Source organism: Somniosus microcephalus, unplaced genomic scaffold, assembly GCF_052327205.1.
Source record: "Somniosus microcephalus isolate GS21.2 unplaced genomic scaffold, FLI_Smic_1.0 unresolved_chr4, whole genome shotgun sequence".
Classification (NCBI taxonomy): Eukaryota; Metazoa; Chordata; class Chondrichthyes; order Squaliformes; family Somniosidae; genus Somniosus; species Somniosus microcephalus.
In genome coordinates this window covers 58,062,534-58,074,308 of record NW_028225182.1, presented here as the reverse complement: position 1 = coordinate 58,074,308, position 11,775 = coordinate 58,062,534, and positions in this window count along the sequence as shown.

Sequence of the window (11,775 nt, the reverse complement as noted above, 5' to 3'; positions counted from 1 at the left end):
CAGGTTCAATGGGCACTGACCCTCACTGGGGTACTGTTTCAATCGTCACTGACCCTCACTGGGGTACAGGTTCAATGGACACTGACTCTCACTGGGGTACAGGTTCAATGGACACTGACTCTCACTGGGGTACAGGTTCAATGGGCACTGACTCTCACTGGGGTACAGGTTCAATGGGCACTGACTCTCACTGGGGTACAGGTTCAATGGACACTGACTCTCACTGGGGTACAGGTTCAATGGGCACTGACTCTCACTGGGGTACAGTTTCAATCGTCACTGACCCTCACTGGGGTACAGGTTCAATGGACACTGACCCTCACTGGGGTACAGGTTCAATGGGCACTTACTCTCACTGGGGTACAGGTTCAATGGACACTGACCCTCACTGGGGTACAGGTTCAATCGGCACTGACCCTCACTGGGGTACAGGTTCAATGGGCACTGACTCTCACTGGGGTACAGGTTCAATGGACACTGACCCTCACGGCGGTACAGTTTCAATGGACAATGACTCTCACTGGGGTACAGGTTCAATGGGCACTGACCCTCACTGGGTTACAGGTTCAATGGACACTGACTCTCACTGGGGTACAGGTTCAATGGGCACTGACCCTCACTGGGTTACAGGTTCAATGGACACTGACTCTCACTGGGGTACAGGTCCAATGGGCACTGACTCTCACTGGGGTACAGGTTCAATGGACACTGACCCTCACGGCGGTACAGTTTCAATGGACACCGACCCTCACTGGGGTACAGGTTCAATGGGCACTGACCCTCACTGGGTTACAGGTTCAATGGACACTGACCATCACTGGGGTACAGGTTCAATGGACACTGACTCTCACTGGGGTACAGGTTCAATGGACACTGACTCTCACTGGGGTACAGGTTCAATGGGCACTGACTCTCACTGGGGTACAGGTTCAATGGGCAGTGACCCTCACTGGGTTACAGGTTCAATGGACACTGACTCTCACTGGGGTACAGGTTCAATGGACATTGACCCTCACGGCGGTACAGTTTCAATGGACACTGACTCTCACTGGGGTACAGGTTCAATGGGCACTGACCCTCACTGGGTTACAGGTTCAATGGACACTGACCCTCACTGGGGTACAGGTTCAATGGACACTGACTCTCACTGGGGTACAGGTTCAATGGACACTGACTCTCACTGGGGTACAGGTTCAATGGACACTGACCCTCACTGGGGTACAGGATCAATGGGCACTGACTCTCACTGGGGTACAGTTCCACACACACTGACCCTCACTGGGGTACAGGTTCAATGGACACTGACTCTCACTGGGGTAGAGGTTCAATGGGCACTGACTCTCACTGGGTACAGGTTCAATGGGCACTGACTGTAACTGGGGTACAGGTTCAATGGACACCGACTCTCACAGGGGTACAGGTTCAATGGACACTGACTCTCACTGGGGTACAGGTTCAATGGACACTGACTCTCACTGGGGTACAGGTTCAATGGGCACTGACTCTCACTGGGGTACAGGTTCAATGGGCACTGACTCTCACTGGGGTACAGGTTCAATGGACACTGACTCTCACTGGGGTACAGGTTCAATGGGCACTGACTCTCACTGGGGTACAGTTTCAATCGTCACTGACCCTCACTGGGGTACAGGTTCAATGGACACTGACCCTCACTGGGGTACAGGTTCAATGGGCACTGACCCTCACTGGGGTACAGGTTCAATGGACACTGACCCTCACTGGGGTACAGGTTCAATGGGCACTGACCCTCACTGGGGTACAGGTTCAATGGACACTGACCCTCACTGGGGTACAGGTTCAATGGGCACTGACCCTCACTGGGGTACAGGTTCAATGGACACTGACTCTCACTGGGGTACAGGTTCAATGGACACTGACCCTCACTGGGGTACAGGTTCAATGGACACTGACCCTCACTGGGGTACAGGCTCAATGGGCACTGACCCTCACTGGGGTACAGGTTCAATGGGCACTGACCCTCACTGGGGTACAGGTTCAATGGACACTGACCCTCACTGGGGTACAGGTTCAATGGGCACTGACCCTCACTGGGGTACAGGTTCAATGGGCACTGACCCTCACTGGGGTACAGGTTCAATGGGCACTGACCCTCACTGGGGTACAGGTTCAATGGGCACTGACCCTCACTGGGGTACAGGTTCAATGGGCACTGACTCTCACTGGGGCACAGGTTCAATGGGCACTGACCCTCACTGGGGTACAGGTTCAATGGACACTGACCCTCACTGGGGTACAGGTTCAATGGACACTGACCCTCACTGGGGTACAGGTTCAATGGACACTGACCCTCACTGGGGTACAGGTTCAATGGACACTGACCCTCACTGGGGTACAGGTTCAATGGACACTGACTCTCACTGGGGTACAGGTTCAATGGGCACTGACTCTCACTGGGGCACAGGTTCAATGGACACTGACCCTCACTGGGGTACAGGTTCAATGGGCACTGACCCTCACTGGGGTACAGGTTCAATGGGCACTGACCCTCACTGGGGTACAGGTTCAATGGACACTGACCCTCACTGGGGTACAGGTTCAATGGACACTGACTCTCACTGGGGTACAGGTTCAATGGGCACTGACTCTCACTGGGGCACAGGTTCAATGGACACTGACCCTCACTGGGGTACAGGTTCAATGGGCACTGACCCTCACTGGGGTACAGGTTCAATGGGCACTGACCCTCACTGGGGTACAGGTTCAATGGGCACTGACCCTCACTGGGGTACAGGTTCAATGGGCACTGACCCTCACTGGGGTACAGGTTCAATGGGCACTGACTCTCACTGGGGTACAGGTTCAATGGGCACTGACCCTCACTGGGGTACAGGTTCAATGGACACTGACACTCACTGGGGTACAGGTTCAATGGACACTGACCCTCACTGGGGTACAGGTTCAATGGGCACTGACCCTCACTGGGGTACAGGTTCAATGGGCACTGACCCTCACTGGGGTACAGGTTCAATGGGCACTGACTCTCACTGGGGTAGAGGTTCAATGGGCACTGACCCTCACTGGGGTACAGGTTCAATGGACACTGACCCTCACTGGGGTACAGGTTCAATGGACACTGACTCTCATTGGGGTACAGCTTCAATGGACACTGACTCTCACTGGGGTACAGGTTCAATGGGCACTGACTCTCACTGGGGTACAGGTTCAATGGGCACTGACCCTCACTGGGGTACAGGTTCAATGGATACTGACTCTCATTGGGGTACAGGTTCAATGGACACTGACCCTCACTGGGGTACAGGTTCAATGGACACTGACCCTCACTGGGGTACAGGTTCAATGGACACTGACTCTCATTGGGGTACAGCTTCAATGGACACTGACCCTCACTGGGGTACAGGTTCAATGGACACTGACCCTCACTGGGGTACAGGTTCAATGGACACTGACTCTTCCTGGGGTACAGGTTCAATGGACACTGACTCTCACTGGGGTACAGGTTCAATGGGCACTGACTCTCACTGGGGTACAGGTTCAATGGACACTGACCCTCACTGGGGTACAGGTTCAATGGACACTGACTCTCACTGGGGTACAGGTTCAATGGACACTGACCCTCACTGGGGTACAGGTTCAATGGACACTGACTCTCACTGGGGTACAGGTTCAATGGATACTGACCCTCACTGGGGTACAGGTTCAATGGACACTGACCCTCACTGGGGTACATGTTCAATGGGCACTGACTCTCACTGGGGTACAGGTTCAATGGATACTGACCCTCACTGGGGTACAGGTTCAATGGACACTGACCCTCACTGGGGTACAGGTACAATGGGCACTGACTCTCACTGGGGTACTGGTTCAATGGGCACTGACCCTCACTGGGGTACAGGTTCAATGGGCACTGACTCTCACTGAGGTACAGGTTCAATGGGCACTGACTCTCACTGAGGTACAGGTTCAATGGACACTGACCCTCACTGGGGTACAGGTACAATGGGCACTGACTCTCACTGGGGTACTGGTTCAATGGGCACTGACCCTCACTGGGGTACAGGTTCAATGGGCACTGACCCTCACTGGGGTACAGGTTCAGTGGACACTGACCCTCACTGGGGTACAGGTTCAATGGACACTGACCCTCACTGGGGTACAGATTCAGTGGACACTGACCCTCACTGGGGTACAGGTTCAATGGGCACTGACTCTCACTGGGGTACAGGTTCAATGGGCACTGACCCTCACTGGGGTACAGGTTCAATGGGCACTGACTCTCACTGGGGTACAGGTTCAATGGACACTGACCCTTACTGCGGTACAGGTTCAATGGACACTGACTCTCACTGGGGTACAGGTTCAATGGGCACTGACCCTCACTGGGGTACAGGTTCAATGGACACTGACTCTCACTGGGGTACAGGTTCAATGGACACTGACTCTCACTGGGGCACAGGTTCAATGGGCACTGACTCTCACTGGGGTACAGGTTCAATGGGCACTGACTCTCACTGGGGTACAGGTTCAATGGGCACTGACTCTCACTGGGGTACAGGTTCAATGGGTACTGACCCTCACTGGGGTACAGGTTCAATGGACACTGACCCTGACTGGGGTAAAGGTTCAATGGACACTGACTCTCACTGGGGTACAGGTTCAATGGACACTGACTCTCACTGGGGTACAGGTTCAATGGACACTGACCCTCACTGGGGTACAGTTCCACACACACTGACCCTCACTGGGGTACAGGTTCAATGGACACTGACTCTCACTGGGGTACAGGTTCAATGGGCACTGACTCTCACTGGGGTACAGGTTCAATGGGCACTGACTCTCACTGGGGTACAGGTTCAATGGACACTGACTCTCACTGGGGTACAGGTTCAATGGACACTGACTCTCACTGGGGTACAGGTTCAATGGGCACTGACCCTCACTGGGGTACAGGTTCAATGGACACTGACCCTCACTGGGGTACAGGTTCAATGGGCACTGACTCTCACTGGGGTACACGCTCAATGGGCACTGACTCTGACTGGGGTACAGGTTCAATGGACACTGACTCTCACTGGGGTACAGGTTCAATGGACACTGACCCTCACTGGGGTACAGCTTCAATGGGCACTGACCCTCACTGGGGTACAGGTTCAATGGACACTGACTCTCACTGGGGTACAGGTTCAATGGACACTGACCCTCACTGGGGTACAGGTTCAATGGACACTGACTCTCACTGGTGTACAGGTTCAATGGACACTGACTCTCACTGGGGTACAGGTTCAATGGGCAATGACCCTCACTGTGGTACAGGTTCAATGGGCACTGACCCTCACTGGGGTACAGGTTCAATGGGCACTGACCCTCACTGGGGTACAGGTTCAATGGACACTGACCCTCACTGGGGTACAGGTTCAATGGGCACTGACTCTCACTGGGGTACAGGTTCAATGGGCACGGACCCTCACTGGGGTACAGATTCAATGGGCACTGACCCTCACTGGGGTACAGGTTCAATGGAAACTGACTCTCACTGGGGTACAGGTTCAATGGGCACCGACTCTCACTGGGGTACAGGTTCAATGGACACTGACCCTCACTGGGGTACAGGTTCAATGCACACTGACCCTCACTGGGGTACAGGTTCAATGGGCACTGACCCTCACTGGGGTACAGGTACAATGGACACTGACTCTCACTGGGGTACAGGTTCAATGGGCACTGACTCTCACTGGGGTACAGGTTCAATGGACACTGATCCTCACTGGGGTACAGGTTCAATGGACACTGACCCTCACTGGGGTACAGGTTCAATGGGCACTGACCCTCACTGGGGTACAGGTTCAATGGACACTGACTCTCACTGGGGTACAGGTTCAATGGACACTGACCCTTACTGGGGTACAGGTTCAATGGACACTGACTCTCACTGGGGTACAGGTTCAATGGGCACCGACTCTCACTGGGGTACAGGTTCAATGGACACTGACCCTTACTGGGGTACAGGTTCAATGGACACTGACTCTCACTGGGGTACAGGTTCAATGGGCACTGACCCTCACTGGGGTACAGGTTCAATGGGCACTGACTCTCACTGGGGTACAGGTTCAATGGACACTGACCCTTACTGGGTTACAGGTTCAATGGACACTGACTCTCACTGGGGTACAGGTTCAATGGACACTGACTCTCACTGGGGTACATGTTCAATGGACACTGACTCTCACTGGGGTACAGGTTCAATGGGCACTGACCCTCACTGGGGTACAGGTTCAATGGACACTGACTCTCACTGGGGTGCAGTTTCAATGGACACTGACCCTCACTGGGGTACAGGTTCAATGGGCACTGACCCTCACTGGGGTACAGGTTCAATGGGCACTGACTCTCACTGGGGTACAGGTTCAATGGACACTGACTCTCACTGGGGTACAGGTTCAATGGGCACTGACCCTTACTGGCGTACAGGTTCAATGGGCACTGCCCCTCACTGGGGTACAGGTTGAATGGGCACTGACCCTCACTGGCGTACAGGTTCAATGGGCACTGCCCCTCACTGGGGTACAGGTTGAATGGGCACTGACCCTCACTGGGGTACAGGTTCAATGGACACTGACCCTCACTGGGGTACAGGTTCAATGGACACTGACCCTCACTGGGGTACAGGTTCAATGGGCACTGCCCCTCACTGGGGTACAGGTTCAATGGACACTGACCCTCACTGGGGTACAGGTTCAATGGACACTGACTCTCACTGGGGTACAGGTTCAATGGTCACTGACTCTCACTGGGGTACAGGTTCAATGGGCACTGACTCTCACTGGGGTACAGGTTCAAAGGGCACTGACCCTCACTGGGGTACAGGTTCAATGTACACTGACCCTCACTGGGGTACAGGTTCAATGTACACTGACCCTCACTGGGGTACAGGTTCAATGGACACTGACCCTTACTGGGGTACAGGTTCAATGGGCACTGACCCTCACTGGGGTACAGGTTCAATGGACACTGACTCTCACTGGGGTACAGGTTCAATGGGCACTGACCCTCACTGGGGTACAGGTTCAATGGGCACTGACTCTCACTGGGGTACAGGTTCAATGGACACTGACTCTCACTGGGGTACAGGTTCAATGGGCACTGACCCTCACTGGGGTACAGGTTCAATGGGCACTGACCCTCACTGGGGTACAGGTTCAATGGGCACTGACCCTCACTGGGGTACAGGTTCAATGGACACTGACTCTCACTGGGGTACAGGTTCAATGGGCACTGACTCTCACTGGGGTACAGGTTCAATGGGCACTGACTCTCACTGGGGTACAGGTTCAATGGACACTGACTCTCACTGCGGTACAGGTTCAATGGACACTGACTCTGACTGGGGTACAGGTTCAATGGACACTGACCCTCACTGGGGTACAGGTTCAATGGACACTGACCCTCACTGGGGTACAGGTTCAATGGGCACTGACCCTCACTGGGGTACAGGTTCAATGGACACTGACTCTCGCTGGGGTACAGGTTCAATGGACACTGACTCTCGCTGGGGTGCAGGTTCAATGGTCACTGACCCTCACTGGGATACAGGTTCAATGGACACTGACCCTCACTGGGGTACAGGTTCAATGGGCACTGACCCTCACTGGGGTACAGGTTCAATGGACACTGACTCTCACTGCGGTACAGGTTCAATGGACACTGACCCTCACTGGGGTACAGGTTCAATGGACACTGACCCTCACTGGGGTACAGGTTCAATGGGCACTGACCCTCACTGGGGTACAGGTTCAATGGACACTGACTCTCGCTGGGGTGCAGGTTCAATGGTCACTGACCCTCACTGGGGTACAGGTTCAATGGGCACTGACTCTCACTGGGATACAGGTTCAATGGGCACTGACCCTCACTGGGGTACAGGTTCAATGGGCACTGACTCTCACTGGGGTACAGTCTCAATGGACACTGACTCTCGCTGGGGTGCAGGTTCAATGGTCACTGACCCTCACTGGGGTACAGGTTCAATGGGCACTGACTCTCACTGGGGTACAGGTTCAATGGGCAGTGACCCTCACTGGGGTACAGGTTCAATGGACACTGACTCTCGCTGGGGTGCAGGTTCAATGGGCACTGACTCTCGCTGGGGTACAGGTTCAATTGACACTGACTCTCACTGGGGTACAGGTTCAATGGGCACTGATCCTCACTGGGGTACAGGTTCAATGGGCACTGACCCTCACTGGGGTACAGGTTCAATGGGCACTGACTCTCACTGGGGTACAGGTTCAATGGGCACTGACTCTCACTGGGGTACAGGTTCAATGGACACTGACTCTCACTGGGGTACAGGTTCAATGGGCACTGACTCTCACTGGGGTACAGGTTCAATGGGCACTGACTCTCACTGGGGTACAGGTTCAATGGACACTGACCCTCACTGGGGTACAGGTTCAATGGGCACTGACTCTCACTGGGGTACAGGATCAATGGGCACTGACCCTCACTGGGGTACAGGTTCAATGGGCACTGACTCTCACTGGGGTACAGGTTCAATGGGCACTGACTCTCACTGGGGTACAGGTTCAATGGGCACTGACCCTCACTGGGGTACAGGTTCAATGGGCACTGACCCTCACTGGGGTACAGGTTCAATGGGCACTGACTCTCACTGGGGTACAGGTTCAATGGGCACTGACTCTCACTGGGGTACAGGTTCAATGGGCACTGACCCTCACTGGGGTACAGGTTCAATGGACACTGACTCTCACTGGGGTACAGGTTCAATGGGCAGTGACTCTCGCTGGGGTACAGGTTCAATGGGCACTGACCCTCACTGGGGTACAGGTTCAATGGACACTGACACTCACTGGGGTACAGGTTCAATGGGCACTGACCCTCACTGGGGTACAGGTTCAATGGACACTGACACTCACTGGGGTACAGGTTCAATGGGCACTGACTCTGACTGGGGTACAGGTTCAATGGACACTGACTCTCACTGGGGTACAGGTCCAATGGGCACTGACCCTCACTGGGGTGCAGGTTCAATGGGCACTGACTCTCACTGGGGTACAGGTTCAATGGACACTGACCCTCACTGGGGTACAGGTTCAATGGGCACTGACTCTCACTGGGGTACAGGTTCAATGGGCACTGACTCTCACTGGGGTACAGGTTCAATGGGCACTGACCCTCACTGGGGTACAGGTTCAATGGGCACTGACTCTCACTGGGGTGCAGGTTCAATGGGCACTGACTCTCACTGGGGTACAGGTTCAATGGGCACTGACTCTCACTGTGGTACAGGTTCAATGGGCACTGACTCTCACTGGGGTAAAGGTTCAATGGGCACTGACCCTCACTGGGGTACAGGTTCAATGGGCACTGACTCTCACTGGGGTACAGGTTCAATGGACACTGACTCTCACTGGGGTACAGGTTCAATGGGCACTGACCCTCACTGGGGGACAGGTTCAATGGACACTGACTCTCACTGGGGTACAGGTTCAATGGGCACTGACCCTCACTGGGTTACAGGTTCAATGGACACTGACCCTCACTGGGGTACAGGTTCAATGGACACTGACTCTCACTGGGGTACAGGTTCAATGGGCACTGACCCTCACTGGGGTACAGGTTCAATGGACACTGACCCTCACTGGGGTGCAGGTTCAATGGGCACTGACCCTCACTGGGTACAGGTGCAATGGACACTGACTCTCACTGGGGTACAGGTTCAATGGGCACTGACTCTCACTGGGGTACAGGTTCAATGGACACTGACTCTCGCTGGGGTGCAGGTTCAATGGACACTGACTCTCACTGGGGTACAGGTTCAATGGGCACTGACCCTCACTGGGGTACAGGTTCAATGGACACTGACCCTCACTGGGGTGCAGGTTCAATGGGCACTGACTCTCACTGGGGTACAGGTTCAATGGACACTGACTCTCACTGGGGTGCAGGTTCAATGGGCACTGACTCTCACTGGGGTACAGGTTCAATGGGCAGTGACTCTCGCTGGGGTACAGGTTCAATGGACACTGACTCTCACTGGGGTACAGGTTCAATGGGCACTGACTCTCGCTGGTGTACAGGTTCACTGGGCACTGACTCTCACTGGGGTACAGGTTCAATGGACACTGACTCTCACTGGGGTACAGGTTCAATGGGCACTGACTCTCGCTGGGGTACAGGTTCACTGGGCACTGACTCTCACTGGGGTACAGGTTCAATGGACACTGACTCTCGCTGGGGTACAGGTTCACTGGGCACTGACTCTCACTGGGGTACAGGTTCAATGGGCACTGACTCTCGCTGGGGTACAGGTTCACTGGGCACTGACTCTCACTGGGGTACAGGTTCAATGGACACTGACCCTCACTGGGGTACAGGTTCAATGGACACTGACTCTCACTGGGGTACAGGTTCAATGGGCCCTGACTCTCACTTGGGTACAGGTTCAATGGGCACTGACCCTCACTGGGGTACAGGTTCAATGGACACTGACCCTCACTGGGGTGCAGGTTCAATGGACACTGACCCTCACTGCGGTACAGTTTCAATGGACACTGACTCTCACTGGGGTACAGGTTCACTGGACACTGACCCTCACTGGGGTACAGGTTCAATGGGCACTGACTCTCACTGGGGTACATGTTCAATGGACACTGACTCTCACTGGGGTACAGGTTCACTGGACACTGACCCTCACTGGGGTACAGGTTCAATGGGCACTGACTCTCACTGGGGTACATGTTCAATGGACACTGACTCTCACTGGGGTGCAGTTTCAATGGACACTGACCCTCACTGGGGTACAGGTTCAATGTGCACTGGCACTGATAATGTTAATCAGACAGTCCTGATTATGTTATATTCTGATTTCTCTTCATAATGTAATATTAACTGTTCGCCTGTTATTGAGAGGGGTGAACATCGATAAATTCACCTTATATGGGTGTGTATTTACAATTTATATAATCAAGTAATGCGGAGACGTGGATTGCCACATCGAGGGGGTGAGAGAATTGCATAACATTGGCAGTTTGTCCCGAGTATTTGGATTTGTAAAGGCCGAACTGATCTCAGAATCCCCAACCAAACCACCACCAGGTACAATGGTATGTTTAAGTACTATTGCATGTACTGTAGGCTGAATCATTTTTTATATTCATGCATGGGATGTGGGCATGACTGGCAAGCCCAGCATTTATTGCCCATCCCTAGTCACCCTGGAGAAGGTGGTGGTGAGCCGCCTTCTTGAACCGCTGCAGTCCGTGTGATGACGGTGTTCCCACAGTGCTGTTAGGGAGGGTGTTCCAGGATTTTGACCCAGCGACGATGAAGGATCGGCGATATACATCGAAGTCAGGATGGTGTGTGACTTGGAGGGGAACTTGGAGGTGGTGGTGTTCCCATGCGCCTGCTGCCCTTGTCCTTCTTGGTGGAAGAGGCCGCAGGTTTGGGAGGTGCTGCCGAAGAAGCCTTGGCGAGTTGCTGCAGTGCATCTTGTAGATGGTACACACTGCAGCCACGGTGCACCGGTGGTGGAGGGAGTGAATGTTTAAGGTGGTGGATGGGGGGCCAATCAAGTGGGCTGCTTTGTCCCGGATGGTGGCGAGCTTCTTGAGTGTTGTTGGAGCTGCACTCATCCAGGCAAGTGGAGAGTATTCCAGCACACTCCTGACTTGTGCCTTGCAGATGGTGGAAAGGCTTTGGGGAGTCAGGAGATGAGAAACTCGCTGCAGAATACCCAGCCTCTGACCTGCTCTT